The following is a 16,479-nucleotide window of genomic DNA, read 5'->3' as shown; positions in this document are numbered from 1 at the left end:
CATCAAGTGCTGTTACTCTTTTCATGGCAATCCAGTTCCTGTTAATATTAGGACTCATTCTACCCGGGCTACTGCTACTTCAGCAGCCTTTCTTTGTGGGGTTCCTACCAAGGATATTTTAGAGGCTGCTACTTGGAGTTCTGTGCATACTTTTTCTAAGCATTACAACCTCCCTCTCTATTCTAAATCTAGGGCCGGTTTTGCTTCTGCGGTTTTGCAAAGTTTTGTGGCCACTCATTCTGTTTCTCCTCCAGCCACCCTTTCTTAGCTTTGGGACTCAACCCTACAGTCATGACTGCAACAGTGAACCACGAAGGACATAGTACAGTTGTGTACTCTTACCATAAATGTAGATGTTCAAGTGTCACTATTGCAGTCTGAGTTACCCTACCTCATACCCCCTCTTTTGTTTTTTCTTTGAGTATTGTCTGTTATGAGGTATTTTGGCTGCTGAGGTTTTGGGCACCTGACATCTGGGGCAAGAAAAACTGGGGTAATGACATCGGCTGAGGTCTTTATAATTCCTAGCGCATTGACGTCAGGATAAAAGTGACCTCAGCTGACGCCCAATCCAGACTTTGGGATTCTGGACGATCGAGGGCTGCTGCTGGCAGGAAGAACCCTATAGTCATGACTGCAACAGTGAACACACTCGAACATCTACATTTATGGTAAGAGTACACAACTGTACTGTTTCTGTGACTGCACAAATGTCAGCATCTTCCAGGGTTAAGAATGCTTGCAATGAGTGCAGCTTTGTGTCATCAGTTTAATAAGACTACTGACAAGCAGTAATAAATGTGGCAGACTAAATGCAGTTAAACTCCTAAGCACAAGCAGCAAAATGAAGTAGGAAGAGGCACTTTTTTTTAGTAGAAAGTGAGGAGACAGAAGATAATTCAAGGTTGAGAAGCTAAAAGGAGTGGGCCTTCACAACTTATCTCACTGTACACAGTAGAATGAGCTGATGTAATGAGAATGGGGTGAGTGTCAAATATCAAATTTATACTAGAGGCGGGCAAATCAAAGCCACCAAGCTTTAATGTCACAACAGCAGCTGGGTGGGATACACAAGCTCAGAAGAGAAGTAAGGATTGAATTCACTAGGTTTAAAAAACAGTTGCACAGTTTAAACAGATATGCAGCAAATGTTTTAATCAGCAGTGCAGAAAACAGTTGAAAATAAGCACTTATATTTTCCAGTCTCACAGCAGAGTAATGGCAGAAGGCATAATTCACTGCAGCTTTGAGCAAACAAGTACAAAATGGTTTAAACAATGGCCATTTAAGACAGAGAAACAGGAGCCAGCCAAATTATCTAGTAAAAAAACACAGCCTTGCAGTAATATCTCTAGCCAGATCAGACCAGCCTGAATTCTCCTCCCACGAAGAAACATCTACACCTCTCTAGACAAAAGATTTCTCTACAAGCTCCAAAGGTCATAAACAGTAATAGATATTCAACTCTATACTAGTGTTTTTCAAGTACAGTCACAAGTACAAAGAACAGAACAGAGAAACAAGAAGGAGACAAAGATCAGAACAGAGATAAGCATTGAGTTCACTAAGTCTAAAAAACCATTGCACAGTTTAAACATATATGCAGCAAATGCTTTAATTAGAACCATTCCCTTAAATGAATGTGGGAAAAGGACATGGCACATTAGTGCATAACATATCTAGCAGAACATTTAATAAGTTTGAACTTTCTGTATTGCAAAAAGCACTGTCCTTTGTTCCAGCAAGTGCAGTAGATCTGGGACACGTAATGTTAGATATTAAGCTTTTTTGCTCTTAATTTACAGCTATATACTATGTTTCCTGGTGATCTAGCTATGAATGTTTTTAGAAAATCAAGTGAGTATATCCCAATTTTAAATGCAAGTTTGGAAGTGTTTTGCAGTGCTTGTGAACGTGATCTTTCACAGTTATTAAATGGTGGTCACAATGAAAGGAGTAAATGGTTTAATTTGAGTAAGGATGAAATGGGTAGCCTAACGGTTATGGTGTTTGTCTTACAAACACAAGGTGCAGGATTCAAGTCTCCCAAGGGATAATTGGCTAGGCTTAAAATGGCTCACAAGGGCAGTTAGTCTAGTACTAACCTATGAACCTATGAACCTAAATGTCAGCTTTGACTGAATTGCATTCAGATAATAATATATATAGCTGCCTTGCGGATACGGGTGGAGCACTATTGATCATGGATGCATATTACTAAAGAGCTGAGATTAGTAGGAAGTTGAGTGATACTAATACATACAAGGTTATTGATATCAGTCGGGTTTATGGTACCATGAGAAGTGTGAAACTGAATTTGCAGGACTGTTTGTTGGGGAGTATTATTTCTGAGGATTTATACAAGTATTTGATTGTAGAAAAGCTCGTGATCCCTCTGTCTCAAGGTTACTAAAGTCGATAAGAATATGACTAACCTCCATTCTTACCCATTGTTTCTGGAGAGGGGTGGCTCACTGGACCTATGTCGATTTATGTAGAGAAATGCTTAAGGCCAGTAATTAGTTATGCAGAGAATGTCCTAATGGACACTAAACAATTTCTGTCCGAGGAACCCCTGAAAGATACAGATTTATTTATTACTATGGATATCTGTTCACTCTTTACGATGATTCTCAACCAGGTAGGGGTTGACATGACTAGGAAATTTCTGTCAGTCAACAGTTGGCATGTTATGAAACATATTGGTTTGATTTGCCTGTTTGTGGAAACTATTTTGGAGAATAAACTGTGTTTAACAATGGGTATTACAAACAGCGCACAGGAGTGGCCATGGGGAAACCTTGAGCGAATAGATGTGCTAACAGTGTTTTACCACAATGCACAAGTGACTCAGTGTTTAACAGTGATTATGCCCCTCACATTAAGTTTTATAAGAGGTTTGTGGATGATGTTTTTCTCCTACAGAAGGGCATACATGATCTGTTCAATGAGTTTGTTGAATATTTACAAAGCACCACCATCTATTTGCACTTTACAACTCAGGTGTCCTGCACTGCTGTGAGTTTCTTAGCTGTTAAACTTGAGAGAGGGGAGAGTCACCAAATTAATATAAGTAGGCATAGAAAAGATACCCATAGGAACCATACCCTGCATAGGAGTAGTTATCATCCCCAGTATGTGTTAAAGCATATTATTAGGGAACAAGGCATGAGGGTTTTGAGGTTAAATAACAACACTGTCAAGTTTAAATCAGAGTTGGAAATTATGAAGGATGAACTAAAAGAGAGAGGTTATAGAGATTTGGAGATTAGCTGAAAAGTCTGAGACAGGGATTAGCTAATCCCTACTTTTTAGACATTGGGAATATGGAAAGGAAGAAAGAACATGATGGGAAATATGCACCAGGTGCTGTGGTATGCCTGTATTATTCCAGTAATGTAAAGTCCATTTGTGAGATCATTAGACATAACTGACATATTTTACAATCAGATAATGATCTACACAGTTTAATAGGTAGTGAACTGAGTTTCACCTTTAAAAATAAAAAAATCTCTCAAGCGCTTGTTGTGTTATGGGCCAAACAAACATCCCAATCCTAATTTGATGAAGGGGACCACTCTACGTGGAAGTTGTAATTTTTGTGTATATATTAATAACAGTGATAGGTTTATGCATCCCTCCACAGACAGAGTATATGAATTTAAGGTTGTAGCTAACTGTCAAACCAAGAATTTCGTATACTTAGCCCAAAGCAACATATGCCAAAGCGTTTATGTTGGCAAGACAAATAGGATGTTGATGGAAAGAGTGAGGGAGCACATAAGATGCATTAGGCAGCTAGATGACAAGAACCCATTAGCTAAATATGCCATAGTTACCAGCAGTGAACATAATTTTAGTTTTATGGTTGTTGAGACCATGCACATAGATATGAGGTTAGGTGACATCTCTAACAAAATGGAAACAAGGGAATTATATTGGATCTTGCAGTTGCAGGCAGATAAATGCAAAGGGCTGAATGGTAAAGTTTCTTTAAGGCCAGCCCTCAAAGCTAGAGGGCTATTCAAGTGAAAGGTGCTATGATTTAAGTGGGAAGTACATATGATATGCAACTAAGTATTTTATTGCGTGAATTAAGTTGTTTTTATACTGTTTTATGGTCTGAAAAAGCTGACATAGTGAAAATGCTTACTGTCTTTTTGTGATATCAGCTTGTCTTGTGGAAGTTATTAAATTAATTGATTTTACCTCTGCTGAGACATGGCGGGTTTTTGCATGTTTTTGTAAAAATAATGTGTATGTAAATTTATACGTGTATGTAAATTTATACATATTTAAAATAACTTTTTAAAAATGTCCTTAGTACATAAAAAAATTAAACATTCTCAAAAATAGATATAAATATTTTAATTACCCTGTACTCAGAAGATTTTTGAGCTGTAGATTTGAAAAAAAAATAAATTCAAAACAGCAAAAAATATATTTAACATAACACAGATATTTCAAACAGCTGTAAAACAAATGGGATATATGCTTATGATGAATACTGTATAATAACACTATAAATGAAAACTTAGCTGACCTGAGTAATAATGTGTGCCATGACAGATATAAAATGAAGGAGCATGTGATATTACCCATTTAAATTCTGTAAGTGTCTTTCCACACAACAAAAACAAAAAAAATCTAATTTCATACAAAAATAAACAAAAGTTGTTTTTTTCCAAGCATTTTCAATTACTTAGGTAAACACTTATAAAGATATATAACATTACTAACCATTAATTAATCAGTGAACATAACTGATTAATATGAAATTTAAATGATACTTACATGTCCAAGAGTAAACTCCGGTAAATATATGTTTAGATCCACTAAATCAAATTTTAACTTTCATAAACGAGGATGCCCCCTTTCTCCTATTTTATTTGCTTTGGCTATATAAATACTTGCAGAAATAATACACAATAATCCAAGAATAAAAGGAAAAGAAGTCTATGACCAGTACATATCTAAAATAATGCTTTTTGCTGATGATATTTTATTAACCCTATCAAACTCCAGAGAGTCATTAGGAGAGCTAAAAGAAGTAATGGATACATTTTATAAGATTTCAGATCTACACTTTAATAGATCAAATTCAAAATTTCTATTTTTAAATAAGAAAAAAGAACTACAAGTTACAGATAAATCCATCACTGGAAAACAAGAACTTACGCTAAATTATTTAGGAATAGTGCTATGCAAAAATATAAATAAAACAGTATTAATAAATTATAAAAGCATTATTGAAGCAATAAAAAAATATAGAAAAGTGGAACAAAATAATATTAACTTTTGAAGACAGATTGCAATTAATAAAAATGGTCTTATTGCCAAAAATACTATATGTAGCGTTAGCAATACAGTTAATTCCTGAAAGATGCATACTTTAAGAAATAAACTCATGTTTAATAAAATTTTTATGGTATCCCAAAAAGAATAGAGTAACTCTATCTCATCACATTAAACCCTGGAAACAAGGAGGATTGAACCTCCCAGAAATAGAAACATATTTAAAAGCATCTGTGCTTAAAACTACAATAGACTGGATAAACCCAAATTATTTTGCTAACTGGAAAGAATTAACAATGGCTATATTAACAAATGAATTTAATCTGTTAAAACATTTTTTAATAGTAGACAAATCAAACAAACCCTGGTACATACTGTGCATAAGTATACAACATAATATAACAAAACCTTCTAAAACAACACTGATTAATCATTACATCAATTCCTTTAGGAAACTTATCAATGCAAACATCGATCTAAAACTTTGGTTTGACCTTTTAACCCCATTTACCATCACTAAGAACTTTCCTCACAAAATATATAGGGAAACAATAACCTCCTAGGAACAAAATGGATTCTTATGGTGGTTTCAATGTGTAAATAAATTAAATGTTTTAGCTATACATATGATAAAAACTGCTTACAGTATTCCAACACAGGACTGGTTAACCTTACAAAGCATTCTAATGTACACTCAAGATTTATGCAGATTAATTAATAATTCCTCATTTGAAGATATTCCAAATCTAATAAGTTTTCTGTATGAATTTATATATAATAGTTGTGAAAAGAAAAATTCCATTTCAAATCTATATAAAGAGTTAATAACATATAAAACAATTCCCAAACCATCATACTGGCAGTTCTTAACAAAAGGTCAGCCATTGCAGTTAACAGAAGAAATTAAAACTAACATCTTACTGTCAGTTAATTACACCTCTAACACACAGTACTGGAAAATATTTAACTGGAAATACTTACATAGAGCATTTTTAACACCAGATGGAATTAAAAAGATCAGTACTACTACAAATGGTTTTTGCTGGAGGTGTAAAAAGTCAAATAAAGAAGACTGGATTCATATTTTTTATGAATGTAATAAAATTAAATCATATTGGAATGGAATCACTAATTTTTTACAAGCTTTATTTAATGAATCCTTTACCTTAACTAAAGCATTGATTATACTAAATGTAAATGAAGGTCCCTACCTGAATAAGACAAATATGTATGTGTTATGGACAATACTTGCTATAGCTAGGAAATGTGTAACCAGAAGGTGGAATTCAAATACACCCCCGACCTTGGAAGAATTCTACACTTTACTGAAGACAACTGCATCAATGGAAATAAAAATCAAAGAACTATGAATCTATCCCAGGCCATTGGTAAATAATCCTTGGAAGAAAGTTATATCTTTGTTGGACACTCTGCAATAATCAATATTGTATCTCTGATAACTGATCTGTTAATTCAATATTTAATAACATACAGTGTATATAATTGAAAGTCAGGCTATTGTAAATATTGTATATAGTTGTTTAAAATTATATTTAAAAATATTATGCAAATATTATTTTAATTGAAAATAAAAAAAAATTTTGAGCAAAAAAAACATTTTAACTTTCATGAAAAATGGAAATAGATGGTCAGTCTTCAAAAATTATATATAGTTTTTCTTTGTGGTCATTGTTAGAAAATATTCAATTCTCTACTGCTGCAATTTACCAAAATTAGACTATAATGGCTCCACAACAGTCTTCAATGTTAATTGGGATGTGAGAATACTAATGTTATCTGCATAAATTAAAGGCATTGATTTCAGTTGTAAAGGGCCCGCAGTGCTCTTAGCAACAAGAAAAAATAAATGACCAGGTAAGGAAACTTCCCCTGGGGAATAAAATCTGAAATACGTTGGCACAGCAAAACATTCTAGACAGCTATGACCTCTACCATTGCAAGGCATGTTTTCTTAGATGAACTCATGTAAATACAAATATGTCAGCAAGACTCATAGAGTCAAATGCTACTGACATAACTGAAAACACACATTATTCAGATTTATCTAGAACTTATAAATTTAATCAAGCAATACCAATTTTGCTATACCAAGGAATTATCATTATTCTATATAATAATTATCATTATTCTATATGTATTCTTCTTATTGATCCACTATCAGGTTTTCAAAAATCTTTGATAGTGAAGACAGTAATGCGACTGACCTACAATTTAGCATCTTTTCCCTATCCCCTTTCTCATAGAGCGGTACAAGCACCATATTCTTTTTATTCAGAAGGAAACAAATAATATCATTGGCCATACCAGATAATCAATAGCTATTTAAGAAAAATGGACATCCACATCATCAAATATCACATATTGTTGAGTTATACTTGATATTACTGCTTGATATACTGGATCAGATGTGTCATCCTCCTGATGGGACATTAAACTGAGGTCCCAGCTGCCTGAGTTGGGGGTAGCTCAGGTAGATGTAAAGGATCCCACTTCACAAGGTACAATCAACAACAGACCCTTATTGCCAGTATGCAATACCAATGGACAGAATGCTAAGGAACAATATAGTAATTTATATAATTTTAATGACTGAGTGTGGAAACCTTGTAATTTGTTGGAATTGGCTTCAGCTCTGGCCAAAAGTAATGGACAGACTGTTGAGATGAAAATTGGACTTTTAGAAAAAGCTATTAAACTTGAAAAGTTTACAACTTGATTATTTTTTTTTTTTTTTTGAGGAATGTATTTATAACGGTAGAGCCCCTAAACAGCTCAGGTATACAAAATTCCCAAATAGGATTGATCAGGACAGTACATTTTACAATGAACTGGCCAATTTATTCAATAAACAAAGGATTGAGTTATTGAATGTTATGGTTAAGCATAACAAACAGTTGATTTTAGACTTGATGCAGGAAGTTAATAGTTTAAATGAATTTGTTAAACAGGATTTACTGTTTTTAATGTACAACCAAATATGAAGGTATTTTCCACAATATTGACAAACAAGTTGACAAGACTAAGAAAAGAAAAAAAAAAGTTAGAAAGGGGTGCCAGAGAATACAGAGAAAATGCTGCCTATCAGGTTTTAAATGTTAATTATAAACCATTAGGAGGTCAGAGAATGTTCTAGGCTCTGAACTTATTCATTCCACCCAAGGGGATAATCATAATTATTGTGATTCTACTCCCAGGCAAAGTTTGTACCTGCAAGGTAATTATTATTAATGTATATATACTTAACCCTTTAGAATTTCCTCCCCTCGGAAGATCTGAGAGGTTAGCAACCATTACCAATAAAAAAGGGGGATCTTAGCAGCAAAATTCAGGGAACCAGTGTCAGATATTTAAACTACACAGACATCTGAGCAATCATAGCTAAGGCAGGGGAGAGTTTTCAAATAAACAATTCAGTACGCCATTTTACAGGGAAAGAAGGTATCAATTTCTGAGTATGATGGGATGTTATTAACATTTAATGATTTTAGAATATTTAATTACAGTACTTTATTTCTTGATTTATACTGTTTTAACCTTTTTAAAAAAGGATTTACTTTTATTCCAAGTAAACAAATAAATTTTGTGGACACTTTGATAGAGTTAAGGATTTTTACTAGGAATTTGAACCTAGCAGCTCAGTTTGATGGTAAGCAAATGGCTAATCAAGATATGTTTAAGAAGAAAAGTATTTACAACCCTCAGTCCACCCTTTGGTAAATTTGAGTTTGATATTCATAAATATTTTCATCTTACCCCTCAAGAGGAATTACTAATTTGGGGAAGGAAGAAAAGGAATTGTTAGAATCCCTTAGGACATATAGAGAGACTAGGATTATGAAGCTGGACGGGGGGGGTGGTGTTATATTTGATACTATAGATTATGTGGGACAAATGTTTCGTATTTTACAAGATAGTGACAAATATTCTACTACATCATAAAATTAAATTAATATTGCCTACAGTGGCATCAACCTATTTTGAGAAGGCTGTTGTTCACAGTTTGATTCCTTGTATACATTTTTATCAAATAATTCTCCATTTATTCCTACAATTTTTGGTATCTCCAAGGTTCATAAGAATATTAGAAAGGATCCCTTGAGGCCCATTGTTTTAGAACATGGTTCAAACATGAATTGTGCAATGATAATTTTTATTTTCTTTCAATTGATGTTATTGATTTATTTACATTTATTCCAAAGGAAGAAAGAAAGACTGGAAATGCCCAATGGCACAATGATAGTTTGTGAATTTTTAAATAATAATGTTTTTTTTTAATGATGAATTTGATGGATTTGGTATTGTCCAATAACTTCATTCACTTCAAAGGAAAAACATATAAACAGATTAAGGGTGTTGTTCTGGGGGCATCATGTGTCCCATGCTACACCAGTCTTGTAATGTAGCCATGGGAGATAACATTTATTTCCTTCTGGATTTTATTCTTATTGTGAAACATATTTGAGGTTTTTGTGTAATATATTCATTATTTGCAATAGTCCTACCAAAGAGAGCCATAAATTCATTGAGGATATTAATAACACAACCACCTATTTAAAATGTACTTATTCCTTTAATTTTGATTCCATCAATTATTTGGATACAGTAATTTATAAGGGCAAGGAGGGTTTGGAGTCTAGTATCTATAGAAAACCTACTTTTCTCATGCATATTTACATTTTAAAAGTTTTCATCCTCTTCATTATAAAATAAACTTGGTAAAGGGCTAGTGTCAGAATAGAAAGAATGACATCTAATAAAGAAAGATTTTTAAAAGAAGTTGATAAATTAGAGAATATGTTTTTTGAAAGGTGGTACCCACAGTCATTAAAAAGTAAAAAAAAAAGATTAAGTCAGGAAATCATAGAAGGTTTGAGAGTTAAATACATGTCCTTATTAGGGCAAGGTCTACACGTTATTACAATAAATGGTAAAGATGCAACTGTTTCCGGGAATAACAACCCTATAGTCCCAGAGGAATGAAATCAATTTGAGACAGCTTTTGTTATCTCATATAGTATGGGTATGGATAATATTAAGGATTTAATTAGAAAAACATGGGCAGATGACTGTCTTTATATGCTGTTGGGTGATTTACCAAATGTATTATACAAAACAACAGCGAATTTTAAGAAAACGCTGAAGAAACAAGGAAGGCACAATTACCCCCACAAGCAAAGGGGAAAAAAGAGGAGCATCAAAAGATGTGGTATGTATGGGCAGTGTGATTTTATACTGGTAGATGATGAGAGTTTGTTGGAGAACATACATAAACAAAAAAGTAATTGTTATGTATGGGAATTGTAATGGCAGTGGTTTGATTTATATTGATTTATATTGCCAGATGTGCAACTTGCCCTGCATTTTATATTGGTAAAACTGAAAGGTTGTTTATTTAACATTTGTTTACTGGGAAAGTCAGCAAAGGCCCAGGGAGAAACATTCTGGATGGATGTCTATGGAATGTGGGAGGAAACCAGACCACCCAGAGAAGACCCGCGCGAATGCAGAGAGTACATGCAGACCCCACACAGAAGGCACACCAGCCAAGAATTGAACAAGAACTCCTCTTGCTGTGAGATGACAATGCTAACCACTGCACCACTGCATTGCCCATTTAAAAAGAGGATATATGAGCACTGTCTTAATATACAAAAAGAATATTTAAACAGTGCCTTATATAAACACACTATCAAATGATTAAAATTGTTTATTTTGGACTATTATAAATCATCCCATGGGGTCTGGAGGGGAGTGCTTGGGAAACAGTTGTATACAGAGAACTGCACTGTTTTCCCTGGGGTTAATGACACGATCTCATGTATCCCCTTTTTTAAGTTAAGGGCAGCTAAATTATAGTATACAGAGAACTGTACTGGCAATTCAGATTGAATACAACAGTTTTCCCTGGGGTTAATGACACAATCTCATGTATCCCTTTTTTTAAGTTAAGGGCAGATAAATTATAATATTAATAAGTTATTAATACAGCTTTTTATATACTAATATGGTATACACACACACGTGTATTAGGTATCACACTAGTGACTGATTATTTTTTCTAATCAAGATATGAAGTCCACATTTTTAAATAGTTGGATATGAATAGTGGGATGCTGCTATGGTTGTTTTTGTGTGAGGTTTTTTAGTATAAGGTTATTTTTATCTGTTTTTATCTGTTATAGTTTATGTAAGCAATAATGCCAAACAGGGTGTGTGTTAATGTGTAATTAACACTCGCCCAGGGGTGTTGTGAGGTCCAATGCCTAGAAGGGTGTTAATTACACATTAACACACACCCTGGAGGGCATTATTGCACTTAGAGAATGGTCTCACTGTAAAATTGTTGTTTTACTTACTTATTTTTTTTTAAGTACTATATTATTTTTTTTTTGTATATTTTGATGTAAGATAGTTCCTCCGCCTAATGTTTCAAACTTTCTGTAGTGTATGTTAATGTTGTTGAAGGAAGTATTTTACATCAAAAATATATACAAAAAATAATATAGTTCTTAAAAAGGAAACAAGTAAGTAAAACACAACAATTTTACAAACAGCCCATTTTCTCTCTCTCTCATACACAGCTTTCATACATGCATTCACTCACACAGGATCATTCTCACTCTATCTGAACTCTCTCTCTCACACACACACACACACACACACACACACACACACACACACACACACACACACACACACACACACAGTCTTCTCTGCTTTCATACATGCACTCACTCACACAACATTGCTCTCACTCTCTTGATGTCTCTCACACACAGTCACTTCTGCTTTCATACACGCATTCATTCATACATGATTGTTCTCAGTCTCGATCTCTCTCACATACACAGTCACTCTTGCTTTCATGCATGCATTCACTCACACAAGCAGACAGCAACATAAAGACACATACACACATACAATCTCTCTCTCATACACACACACACACACACACACACACACACACACACACACACACACACACACACACACACTCACACTTTTTATTTTACACTCACTAAACAGCAAAAGAGCTTTTTAGTGAGCGTAAGATAATGGCGGCCATTCCGTTTTTCTCTGTCCAAGTTCCACAGATTGATAAGCTGCTGTGAAGAGGCGTACTCATTTTTCACCAGGCATTACTTGTGCATTAATACCCTACTGGAGAATGCTCGTTCTCCAGTCGGGATAGTGATGTACAGTAAGCCCATTCTCTAAATTCACATAGATACTTATTATTGTTCATTCATCACTCACTATTCAGTTTTAAGCATCACCACTGTTATTCTGTTATGTATTTTATTTCTACCTTATTCAGTGCTCCTTTATAATAGGTGTAATAGTTTTGAGATTTCTGATATGCTAATTGAAATCATGTGAGCTTAATTATTTGATATAGAGAAGGTATTTGTATTCATTTTTTAATTGTCCTAAGTACCATTAGTGTTTGGGACAAAAATGCATGTTAATTTAAGTTTTATAGCTTCATAGGTCATAGGTGTTTACTAGGCTAATGACCACAAGGGCCTTTTTAAGCCTAGCCATGCATAAAAGATCTCTGATGAGTTCTGATACCCTTGATAAGTGTAAGCAGGAGTTTGGGAGATGAAACATTTACAAGCAGGGACCTGAGAGATGAACCATTTACAGGTTGCCTGTGTCCATAGAGACAGAGGTGCCAAACCATGGAATAATTTCCTATTCCCCATCCAATTGTCCATGTTGCACTTGAATTGGGTTAGGGAGGAGATCTGCTTCACATGGATGCAGAGCTTGTTTCATAGATGGGGTAGTCTCTGGGATACATACCTGTCTCTCCAACAGGTCCTATTTATATCAGAGGCAAGGTTTAAGTCTTTAGAATGGGTAATTCTGGCTCTGTTTGTTTTGTGGATATGCAGGAGGTCCATCAGAGTGGGGTCTGACAATGGGCTGTATGCCCTCAAAAGCGTGTAGGAGACAGAATACAGGAATAGGGCCTTGAGGCAGTCTGCATAGGACATGTTACTTATGCCCTGTATTCTTTTAGTGAGAAACCTCTGTGGATGTTCCAGTTGTTGGATATGCCTGGTTAAGTACATACAAAATGGGGCAATGTACTCAATGATAGGTCTGATGAATGCCAAATATAGAGGTACAATGACTTCCTTGGTCATAGATGGCATACCTTTGTTTATAAGTTGTGCAACATAGAATGATTTCCTCACTACTGTAGACACATGATGGTCAAAGGCTACACTACTATCTATGTGTTGCCCTAAGTCCCTGACTACTGGGTCAACTCTAAGATGTGAGTTGTCAATATGATAGTTACCAGGGGTGGATAACTTCCCAAAGGATACTATTATGCATTTCTTGGCATTTAGTTTTAGTCCATGGCTCTGGCACCAGCTGTTTGTGTCAGTCCCTCCTGGAGAACATTTGTGTCAGTGTGGTACTCAATGACAGCTCCTAATTTGCAATCATCTGCAAATTTAGAAAGCCATAGTCCACTGGCATTGGCCTTGACTTCAAAGAAGTAAATGCCAAAAAACAGCAGTCCAAGGACTTATCTCGGAGGGACTCCACTTGTGACTGACCTCTTTGTAAAGGTGGACTGCCCAGTTCTAACTTTCTGGGTCCTGTCTGTGAGCCAGTTGGTTATCCACTGGGTGTCATACAAGTTTGTACCTAAGCACTTGAGTTTGTCAACAATGACCGAGTGAGGTATTGTGTCAGATGCCTTGGCCAGGTCAAGGAAGCTGTGTGAATCATTTTTCCCACTTCCACTGCTTTGGTTTCCTTCTCAAAGAAGTCCACCAGGTTAAGTAGGCATGATCTCTTCTTGATGAAACCAAACTGGGATGGGTCCAGTGTCTGGAGGTTTACTATATCTGTACTGATCATTTCCATGACAATTCTTTCCGTGGTTTTACATATAAGTCTAGCTAAACTTATGGGTCTTTAGTTTCCAGGGTCTGTAGATGACCCACCTTTGTGCAGACGGATGGCTGTTCTCCATTCATGAGGCACAAAGCCTGTTTGGATGCTACAGTTAAACAGTAATTCCAGAGGCCTTGATAGGTCATGTTTCATGCTATTTAGAAGACATCCTGGGATACTCTCTGAGCCCAAACATGCAGTGCATTTGGTCTTAGACACAACATTAAGGACCTGTTCCCTAGTGATAGTAAGGGGAGTTATATTTGATGGTATTTCCTGAGAGAAGGTTGAGGGAGAGAGAATGGTAAAGTTTCAGCTGAATTTGTCATGTCAGCCAGGAGGTTTGCTACAACTTCTGGCTCATTATAGGAGGCTCCATTTACAATGTGTTCTGCACACAATTGTGTATTGCCTTTTACAGTGAGCTCTACACACAATTGTGTATTGCCTTTTCAGGTTGCAGACATAGCTAAAGAATGCTTTGTGGTTGTCCTTGGCCTGAGAGGCCAAACTTACCTCAAATCTGTTTTTGGTAGACTTTATTTGTCCTCTAAGTTGTTTGTTTAGTTTGATGAGAGCATTTTTATCCTGCTGAAAGCTGCACCTCCTAATTATTGTCATGATTTTCTTCCTTCTGTTATACAGCCGATTGATTTTGTGATTCCATCAGGGTGACTTGTTTTTTGAGTTTGTTCTTTACTTCTTCCTGGTGGGTACAGTTGCCTCTATTCAACTATTACCATGCTTGTTCAGGGTTTCTGTGAACAATCCTGCATAGGCAGCAGTGTTCTCAGAGTTTATGATGGCTTGAATTTTTACCAGGTTATCACTTAATAGCAGCAGGTTAGCCTTATTTCAGTTTCTAAATGCTCCAGGTTTAGCTGGGGGTCCAGGTTTTATTTTTACTTCAAAGGAGACCATTTTGTGGTCTGACCTTTCCAGGGAAGACATTACAGTAGGGGGTGTGCAGCACTCTCCCATATTAGTGAGGACTAGATCCAGTATAGTTGCACCCCTGGTTGGTGTATAGACTATCTGGTACAGGGAGTTTGTGTTTACAAAATCCAGGAGTCTCTGTGCCTATACGTTAGGTGACATGTAGGATTCACAGTTAATAGTGGGTAATTAAAGTCACCAGTGAATATGGTATTGGGTTGGATGGTTAGTGTTTCTAATAAGTTTAAATACCTGGTATGAGTTTCCTGGGTCATAGAGGGGGGCCTATAGCTTGCAAGGAAGTGGTACTGGATTTTGTCTATGGTGATTTGAACATGGAGCAGCTCAAGTGGATTGTCCTGTTTGACCAGCCTTGAAGTAAATTTATTTTTAATGTAAGTAGAGACACCTCCACCTTTAGTCCCTGCCTGTGAAGTAGCTTGTCTAAATGTATGGAAGGCATTATAACCTTGCACTGTTGGTATGCTCTCAATGGTTTTAAACCATGTCTCAGTGACCGCACAGACATCAGCATTCTCTAAGATGAAGAGAGCTTCTAGGGAGTGGACTTTTTTGTTTAGACTCCTAGCATTGAGCAGAAATACCTTTAGCTTTTTTTGGTTTTGATTTTCTATGTCAGAAGTACTTTCAGTTTGGTATTGCTTAAAAAAGGCACTATGGGGGAAGACAATGTTTTAACTAATATTCAAAAGCCTAGAGGGGAGAGGTGCACACCAACCCTGGCAAAGCAACGATGTCTGTTGACCATCTCCTTCCATGCTGATAAATGCTGCACCTCCTTAGAATGTCACCTGAAACTAAGCCAATTATTAAAGTCAATCATCTTTTGTTCATATTGTGGCATCATCCTTGGGGAAGGTAAAATGCTTCTCAATGCTAGGCTCATACCAGCCTGAGACACATATGCCAAGATTTACATATCTGTCTTTGTATAGTCTAGGGAGGTATGTCTCAGGTCATTTACTCCCACATGGATTATGACTGAGTCATATTGGTTCATGTGGTCCAATGACCTAAGTGCACGTGTAATGTGGCAGATCCTAGCCCCTGATAAGCAACTGACCATAAATTTCTTCTTACTCAGTCTGGTCAGAGGGACATCAGTGTTTCTCACAATGGAGTCTCCAATGTCTAGAATGTTGGATTGTGTGGTGGATTGCCTTATGGGCTAAGAGATAGAGGCTCCATGAGATGTAGCTCTATGTGTTGATGTGGGTGTTGTTTTGAAAGAGTGCATTTGGGGTTGCTGAGGTTATTTGTTATGTATACTTCATCTAGGAGATC

The sequence above is a fragment of the Protopterus annectens genome, chromosome 8.part0 (assembly GCF_019279795.1).
Source record: "Protopterus annectens isolate FY-2018-M chromosome 8.part0, PAN1.0, whole genome shotgun sequence".
Taxonomy (NCBI): Eukaryota; Metazoa; Chordata; order Ceratodontiformes; family Protopteridae; genus Protopterus; species Protopterus annectens.
Note: the sequence above shows the minus strand (reverse complement) of the source record.